This window comes from Triticum aestivum, chromosome 1A, assembly GCF_018294505.1.
Source record: "Triticum aestivum cultivar Chinese Spring chromosome 1A, IWGSC CS RefSeq v2.1, whole genome shotgun sequence".
In the NCBI taxonomy this organism is placed as follows: Eukaryota; Viridiplantae; Streptophyta; class Magnoliopsida; order Poales; family Poaceae; genus Triticum; species Triticum aestivum.
Window position 1 is genome coordinate 597,819,101 of NC_057794.1, and position 9,302 is coordinate 597,828,402.

A 9,302-nucleotide genomic window follows, 5' to 3' on the forward strand; every position below is an offset into this window, starting at 1 on the left:
AGCTTTCTGGGAGATCACACCACACTATGCTGAGAAGTTAGAGCTGGAAAAGGAGAGGGCTAGATATTGCAAACCCATTCAAGCTGGTGTTAATTTATGGCAAGTGACCAGTGGGCAGCAAACACACCCTGTGAACTTGGATAATCATACATGTGGTTGCAGAAAATGGGACCTCAGTGGCCTACCATGTAACCATGCAATTTCAGCAATTAACAAGGCCAAGAGGTTTCCAGAGGACTTTGTTCGTAAATTCTTCAGAAAACCATTTTATGTGGCAGCATATGAACCTATGATCTTTCCTGTTCCTGGTGAACATGACTGGATAAGGACACCTGGACCAGACATAGAGCCACCAGAATTTCATGTTAGGAGAGGAAGAAAGCAAGAGAAGAGGATGAAGGGCAAGTTTGAAGTGCCAAAGCCAAAAGACAGCAGTAGAATGGCCACAATAACATGCTCTAACTGTGGTCTCCAAGGCCATAGATACACCAACTGCCTGAAACAATTGAAACCAGATTTGTCTATGAGGAAAAACAAACATGTGGTAATACCAAATCTCACTTATTTTTTATTTGTTGACTAGTGCATTTGTTAATATTTTAATGTTGTCTACTAATACCAATCTCACTTCTTTTTGCAAGACCAAGAGGTCACAGCAGCAACCTACACCTGCAAGATCACAGCCCCTACCTGCAAGATCACAGCCTCCACCTGCAAGATCCCAGCCTGCACCAAGATCACAGCCTCCACCTGCAAGGACTGGTGCAAGATCTGGAGCAAGGTCTGGTGCAAGGACTGGTGCAAGTTCACACCCATCAACTAGTGGTGCAAGGCCATTCACAGCCCCAAGATATGCAACTCCTTCTACGTCTTCTGCCCCAAGAAGTCACACTGGTTGGATGAGGTGGTTTGATCCTAGTGGTAACTGATGAGTGTGTGAAATGAGTTGTTGTTTCTCAAAACTATGGCAAGTGATCAATGTTTTGTGTCCTGAACCATGGCATGGTTGGATGCTTAGGTTTGATTGTACTAAACCAACAAGTCAAACTGGTTGGATGATTATGTTTGAGTGTACTAAATTGCTATCAACTATCTTAATGTTATGGGCAATGTTATGCTATCAATTTGGTGATTAGTGTTATTTGCAATGTTAAGGTTTGATTAAGGTTATTGGCAATGCCTAACCACTTTGTTTACCTGACCACTTTGTCTCAGGGGGTTCTCGACGTCGACGGACCCTAAATGCCTAACCACTTTGGTTTAGGGGGTTCTCGACGTCGACGGACCCTAAATGCCTGACAACTTTGGTTTAGGGGGTTCTCGACGTCGATAGACCCTAAATGCCTAACCACTTTGGTTTAGGGGGTTCTCGACGTCGACGGACCCTAAATGCCTAACCACTTTGGTTTAGGGGGTTCTCGACGTCGACAGACCCTAAATGCCTAACCACTTTGGTTTAGGGGGTTCTAGACGTCGACGGACCCTAAATGCCTAACACCATAGTGGTTCACAACAAGGTTCACAACTTACTGGTTCACAACAACAACATATTGATTAACATAGTGGTTCACAGCAACTAAGAGTTAACATAGTGGTTCACAGCAACAACATAGTGGTTCACCACAACACCATAGTGGTTCACAACAACTTAAAGCAACAACATAGTGGTTCACCACAACACCATAGTGGTTCACAACAACTTTAAGCCACAACATAGTACATAACTTAGTTCACAACAACACCATACTTCACAAAAGGTCAGCAAAGCAAGCATTCTTCTTCTTCATGTTGATCTGGATCTTGCTCTTGCTCTTCCTCTACATCTTCATTCTGACAAGATGTCCAGGATCCCCTTCAATTTCTGCTTGTTCTTCTCCTCTGACTTCAACAGTTCAGCAATCTGAATCTTTAGCTGATCCCTCCTTGATGTGAGCTTCTCATGCCCCTTCTTGAGATCACCCATGTGAAGGAGCAGCTGGGTGTTCTCCTGGGTGAGCTTTTCCTCGGACTTTTTGAGTTCATCAACCTGGAATTGCAGGTTCCTGGTGGATGTACTAAGCACTTCCTTCTCTTTTAGATGATTAAACTTCAGGTTCCTGATGCAAGTGCCTTGAGATTCTGTCGGGTTCATCAGTACTTTATACTTCTCCTGCAGCTTGAAGATCTCTGCATCTTTCTTCCCCATCTCTGTCTTCATGTCAGATACTGAATCAGAAACGTGCACATTCTGCATCTTAGCCTGCAAATAGCTGAAATCTACCATCCTATCCTCTTGAGCATTGAACAGTTGGTGCACATCTTCAACCAATTTGTCATAGTTGGCCTCTAGATTATTTTTTTCTTCAGTCAACTGGTGAATAGTGAATGAACTCTCCAGGTTATCCTTCCTCCTATCACTCTTTCTATCATGATACATTTCCCATAGCTTCAACAAGGCATTCTGCAATGTAGGAGGCCACTCTGGGTCAACCCAGAGAACAACACCACAGTTGTCATCTTCCTGCAATATAAACAACCATAGCATGAGCATCTTAAAACAAAGTAGGACCCTAAATGACTAGCCACTGAATTAAAAATGAACTTTAAGCATCCTTGGGAAACAACTTTAATAATATAGCCAACTTTAATAATATAACACTAGGTGAATTTTAAGCTTCTGACATTGAATCTCTATGACCTTAAACAATCAAATAATTTGCAAAGTGAGTACTCTTGTACTGCAAACATTTTCTAATCCACTAATTAGCACCAGTAGTACTAAATGGCTACAAAAATGACCCTCCACAGCTACAAAAGGACCATCAGAGCTATGGTACAAGAGTACTCATTAAACAATGTGCATCAGCACATGGCTAGATTAAAGAACATGAATTCCATGCACTGGACTGCACAATTCTATGCACGTGGCTAGATTAAACAATACCATTAACATAGAGTTTGGACAGAATCTTACACTCATAGGACAGACTAAGAACCTCCTGCCTGTGTTAAATGCTTCGAATGCTACACGCCTCTCAGCCGCCACACCATGCTGATGGCAAAGAACTCTGGATGCTGTCTCAATGCCACTGTAGTCTTCGTCTTCAATGCTAGCAGGGATCTACAGGAACAAAAGGAAAACAAAATCCCCAAATCAAATCAAATCCCCCCAAATCTGATAACCCAACCCTAACCCTAGCTCTACAACTCACCCGGTAATGCATGGCTTCGTCGTCGGAGAGGTTCATGTATTGCGCGATTGATTCCTGGCTGCTCTCCTCCTCCATGGCGCGACGGCGAGCCGGTTGAGGTGGCGGCGGCAGCAGGCGGAGGGCGGTGGCGAATCGGAGAGAGGAGGGAGAGCGAGAGTGAGAGTGAGGTCGAGCGAGAATGAGGCGAGTCCGACCGAGCCCATGTAACCGACCGCACTGGCCTCGTCCTAGTCAGCGCACCGGGCACGCTCTGATTCGGCCAGCGTGTCACCTGACATGTGGGCCCGACCTGTCGGATACGCGGTCAATACGCGCTTATACGGCTGTCAGCCCGTTATGCATCACTTAGGCCCTGAGTTGGTACTGAACTGCGACATGCACGAGTAGTGGTACTGATTCGTTAGTAGGTGAGCAAGTGTGGTACCAACGTGCAATTAACTCCACCCCGACAAACAGGTTTGTCCATCGGGGCATCTGAAGATGAAGTGCATGCACCTGGATTACCGTACTTGTTATAAGTGTTGCGCCTAGATTACCATGGGAATATGGGATGGGAGTGTGGAAAACACGACATGCATGGTGTTGGCCATGCAACATGTACGTCTTTACACGTGCTCAACCGGCTCGCTCCTTTCTTTCTCTCTCTATTCTATACCATATATTTCTTTTTATCCATTTTGATGACAACTATTTTCGGACGGAGGGAGTACCATCGTAGGGAAACTTACCGGAGGATCGGAGCGACGCTCCCCACACTCCACCTCGGGTCATCCGGACCGGAACACATTCGCTGGTCGCCGCCACTTCCGCAGACTCCACCTCACAATGTCCACCAATACATTTGCTGGTGACCGCCGCCTCCCCCCCACTCCACGTCAGACAACTTGTACCATGAATATCCATGCCTTGGCATTGAGTTGTTTGACCGTTTGTGTTGACTGTTAAGTTACATATGGACACTTGGTGCACCTGCGACCGCCCGCTCAGGAGCTCGACGGCCACGAAGGAAGAGCTTGCCGCCGGCAGGATCTCTACGGCCTCGCAAGAGGAGCTCGTCGCCGTCGGCAGGAGCTCGACAGCTGCGACCGGGCTGGCCTCCGTGCAGCCGGGCGAGCTGGTTGCCGGTCGCCTCTAGCCGTCGCCGCGGGCAGGAGCTCGCCGCCGCGCTCCTCAAGGCCATCGTGCACTGCGTGCCTCAGCTCAACTTCGTCGCCACATACGTCCAGGCGCTCTCCTTCCTGGCAAGCCACCTATGGGGCACAGCAGCACCAGCGCACGATTCGACGAGGAGGACATGTATTTGTTGTTGCTGAAGGACGGTAGCAGCACCTGCGACATGCTGGCAGCACGGTGGTCGGACCTGGTTGCCGCCCATGTACAAAGTTAACGGTGAACCAAACGGTGTTGACTTACCAAACGGCGTTGACTTATGATACCAGCACTTACATGCGGGCCAGGCCTCTCATAAGTGTGTTAAAATGGGCGAACATGTCGATTTACAGACATGGTAGTTTTTAGGGAAAAAATAGTTAGAAAGTGATAGTTTGGGGTACAAATTTGTAAAGTGATAGCTTATGAGCACGGTTTAATGATTTGTGGTAGTTTTTTTTTAAATACTCCTTTGTTCCTAAATAAACTACTAAAGCCGTAAAGCGTTGTGGTTGCTTTTCTTGCCCCTCTCGCAAGGCGATTAGGAAAAACCTTGCTCCTTCTCCTACCGCCTACGTAAGGTACAAGACGATGGAAGGGAGGAGGAAAGCTTGAGGAGAAAAAGAAAGAAAGAAACTAATAAAAGCATCTCGAGCCGCGTCCTCAACAGGCCCTTTCCAGACGTTTTTGCCGCGCCGGCGCCGAAAAAACGGCCCAATCACGCCCCCAGAAGCCCGTTTTTCGCCGGCTCGGGGCGAAACTGATGCCGGCGGACCCAGGCCGAACCCGGCTTCCTGGGGCGCCTGGGGCGCCGGCACAAGCGAAAAGGACGTGTGGGTCCGCCATGTCGGCGAGGCGAGCGCCTCTTCCCGCAGTTTCTTCCCGTGTTTTCCCCACTTCCCTCCTGTACTCTTCCTTCCTCCCGCCAATCTCCCTCCCGCTCGCCTCCCTCCCAGCCGGCCGCCATGCCACCGAAGAAGTACGTCGCCCCCCGCGCGGCGGCAACTGCGACCGCCTCCGTCGCCCAGCCGAAGCAGAGGAAGCCGAGGGCGCCGCCGATCAAGCCACCGGGCATGTCAAACGCCGAGTGGAGGGCGAAAGTTCAGCGGCGGGAGGCTGTCACCGCCGACCGGTGGAACAGGGCCATCGCCAAGAAGGCCCGCGACAACGCGGCGTGCGCGGCTGCGGCTGCCTCGGCGGACCAAACCGAGGCCGAGGCGACTCGCGCGGGGATGATGAATCCACTCGGAAGCCACGCCCAGTACGCGCCCTGGGGCCAGCAAGGCGTCGGCTCTCCGCAGCCATGGGGATCGCCCTCGTCGGGCTACGCCGACGAGGACGCGCACGGTGGGTTCAACCCAAATGTCACCTTCCCCCATGGATACCCGGCCCAGCGCACGCCCTCTCCCGTCTTCGCCGGCGTGTAGTACCCTCCATACAACTACTCGCCGCCCGCCTACGCTTTCTCCCCGACGCCCCGCTATGCCGTGGCCCGCTGCCCTTCTCGCACCTCGGCGACACCGACGAGACCGAGGCCGACATGGACGACATCATCGCAGCAGGTTCGGCCGCGGCCGCCGCATCTCCCGGGTTCATCACCCAGGACGAGGTGGTGGATCTCAGCGGCGGCATGGACGGCGAGCTCGGCTACGTCTACGGCGAGGACGAGCAGGAGGAGGAGGAGGACGAGGAGGAGGAGGAGCCGACGCCTGCGACGGCGAGGGGGCGCAAGAAGAAGAAGCGGGCGGCCAGAACAGGCAAGCCGCGCATCAAGTGGGCGTCCAAGGAGGAGGAATGCCTCGCCGAAGCATGGAAAGTCGTTTGCCTCGACCCGATGACCGGCACGAACCAGAGCATCGACACGTACTGGGACCGCATTAAGGCCGAGTTCGACGAGCGCAAGCTCGTCGACCCCTACTTCAAAGGCGTCTACATGCAGCGCGGCTCCAAGGCGATGGCGAACCATTGGGGGCGTATCCAGGGGGCGTGCAACAAATGGCATGGGGTCATCGAGGAGGTCGCGGCTCGCCCGGAGAGCGGCGCCAGCGTCAAGGATCAGGTATGCCACGCCGGCCTCCCGCCTCTCTTCGCCGTGTACGCGCGCCAACTATTTGTTCCTCCGCGCAGTTGCTGCGCATGTTCGCCCTGTACCGGCAGAGCAACATCGACGCCGAATTCAAGTACCTCCACGTCTACAAGCGCATTGATAAGTGCGAGAAGTGGGCGAAAGTCCGGCGCACCCTCGACAAGGCCAAGTAGACCTACAAGCCGGACGCGCCGACTCCTGGCGCATCGGAAGGGCGGCCGGACGGCAACAAAGTTGCCAAGAAGGGGAAATACGCCGATGCGGCCACCGCTCGAGTGCAGGAGTCCATCGAGCACTGCCTCGTTGACGCGCAGGCCCGGGCCGTCCTTCGTGAAGAGAAGACCGAGGCGCGGTGATCGGCGTTGATGTCGAGCAACGTCGTCAAGCTCGACCTGCTCCGGACGAACGTCGCCGCGAAAGAGAAACACCGACCTGGCTTTTCTGCTGGACGGGGCGGACATGCTCCAAAGCACCGACGAGGCGGTCAAGGCGTGGTATTTGGTGGAGCGCAGCCTCATCCTGAACCAGCTTCCCTCGACAAGGCCGCCGACGCCGACGCATATGCCGACGCCGACGCATACGCCGACGCCGACGCCAAGCCCGCGTGACAACACCTCCACGACGCCCTGCACCACCGAAGCTGCGCCGACACCGCCCAGCGCAGAGGCTGCTCCGACACCGCCAAGCCCGCGCACGCCAACTCCGCCGATGCCTGCGGCAGAGCCCGCCGAGTGATGCGCACGCGAACTTCTGCCGCTCTATTTTTTGTATGCTGAACTGTGGCTTGCGATCGCCCGACTTGTGACGTCTTTTCTGAGCGGGAATGACCAAGTTCGAATTTTTCGCGTCCTGGGGGCGTGACTGGGAGTTAGGTCGCCCCCAAAGACCGAACTAGCGCCGGTTCACCCCCAGACCGGCCTTTTTTAGCACTCTGGGGGCCGAACGGCTGGAGATGCTCTAAGTGCTCTGCCTCTGCTCGTGCTCGGTGGGAGTAGTAGCGGTGGTGTTTGCATGCATGCCTGGCTGATGCCACGCGCACCTGCAAACACAAACACTGCCTGGCATATGCCATGTGGGCGTCCTGAGTTTGTAAGATGTGTAAGTAGTTGAGTGGAGATAAAAAGAAAGTGAAATACACATACTACATAAAGAGAAGCGTAGGATTTGAATTCCTAAATAAAAATGTAAGTCGTCCATAAAATTCTTTGAAGCAGACTCACACACATAGGATAATAGCATAGGGAGGATGGGATACGAGTGTGGAGCACGAGGAGGGAGGTGTGCCTGTCCTGGTCCTTAGAGACACTGCTGCATGGATATTCGGACTGGACCGAAACGGGCAACTGGCGTGTGGGGCATCCGGCCAGCAGTCGCGGTAGAGCACGCGCTACGCCTACGCTAGGTACCCTACCCACCCTCCCACACGTAGCCTAGGTCACCCAAAACGGCCCCTCACCTGGCGTGTGGGGCATCTTTTCGATTTTTACTGATGCTCTGTGGTCAAATAACACTCTCGGAAGCAAGGTAGATTACAAAAAATAGCATCAGTTCTATTTTTCTACCTCTCCTATATGTGGTGTACCTTTGATTCAAAGGATTTTCATATAAATTTTGAAGAATTAAAATTCTTAGAATCTTTTTGTTATATTGGTTATTTGATTCATGGCATTGAATGCTACATAAAAAAATCTAAGAATTTCTTTGTGCTACTTTACATAAGATTCTAGCATCCACACAAACTTGGTTGTCCTTTGCTTTTCCTATGATGCAATCAAGCAACACAAAAGTCTTGTAAGAGTAAGATTAGCATGGCATTTTGATCCTATGGTTATCATATTCTAGTGTTTCTAGAATCTTGTGAATCAAATAGGCCCTTAGGGCATTTCCAACGCTGGTCCTCAAATCAAACAGGGTACCCGTCCGAGCGAACATGGATGCGGGAGCCGACCGTCCAACCACATCCCTAAACGTCCATCCAGGCCCGGCCAATTTGAAATTCAAATGCATAGCGCTTGATCACATAACACCCAATCACAACCAAAAAGAGGCTGATGTTCGTAGTTTTATATGCCTGGTCACAAAAGTATCTCAGTTTGACTCGGTGCAAAAATGGCTATTTTGCCCTGCCGAACCAGCTATCCAAGCCTATACACTAACTCTGCCGCCGATTCCTCCTCCCCATAAGCTTCCTTCTCGGCCACCTCCTTCTCCACCATCTCCAGCTACTCTTTTAAGCACTTCAACATCCTAAGACGGACGGCTTGCACGACCATCCTTGCATCATCATTCAACTCTGCCATCTTCAAGGTCAACATCTTCGAATCCTCTGAAGTGTCTGCGATCTCAAACTTCTTCGCTTCGAGCATGATCTTTTTCTCTTCGAGTTTCAACTTCTTCTCGATCGATGCCATCAACATGTTAAACCTCTCGGCCTTTTTTCATCCTTGACGTCTGAGCACTTGACACATCCTCCTCCTTATTTGCAAAATGACCTCGAACCTCTCTGTCATCTTGACCATGGGCTATATTGTGGACGTGCATGCTCTATGGTGTACACTTGGTAGAGTGCACGCTTCTACTGGTTCTTTGAGGTGTATGTCTCGTAGATCATGCACGCATCTTTCACGTTGGACGGGTACTGCTTCTGAATATAGTGTCAACTCCCACTGGGACATTGCATGTCCCCGTCGTTGTCATGACGTGGGGTAGGCTTCCCTGAGTGGACGCTTCCGGCTTCAGCGACTTGCTTGAAGACCCAACAACTCCGGTTTGTATAAGTGGTGGGTGGCCTGTTCTTCTGTGTTCTTAGGCTTGTTAGCGTCCCCATCGTTGGTTTGGTCTTCGATGTTAGCAAAGAGAGAGGTGGTGGGTGGGTG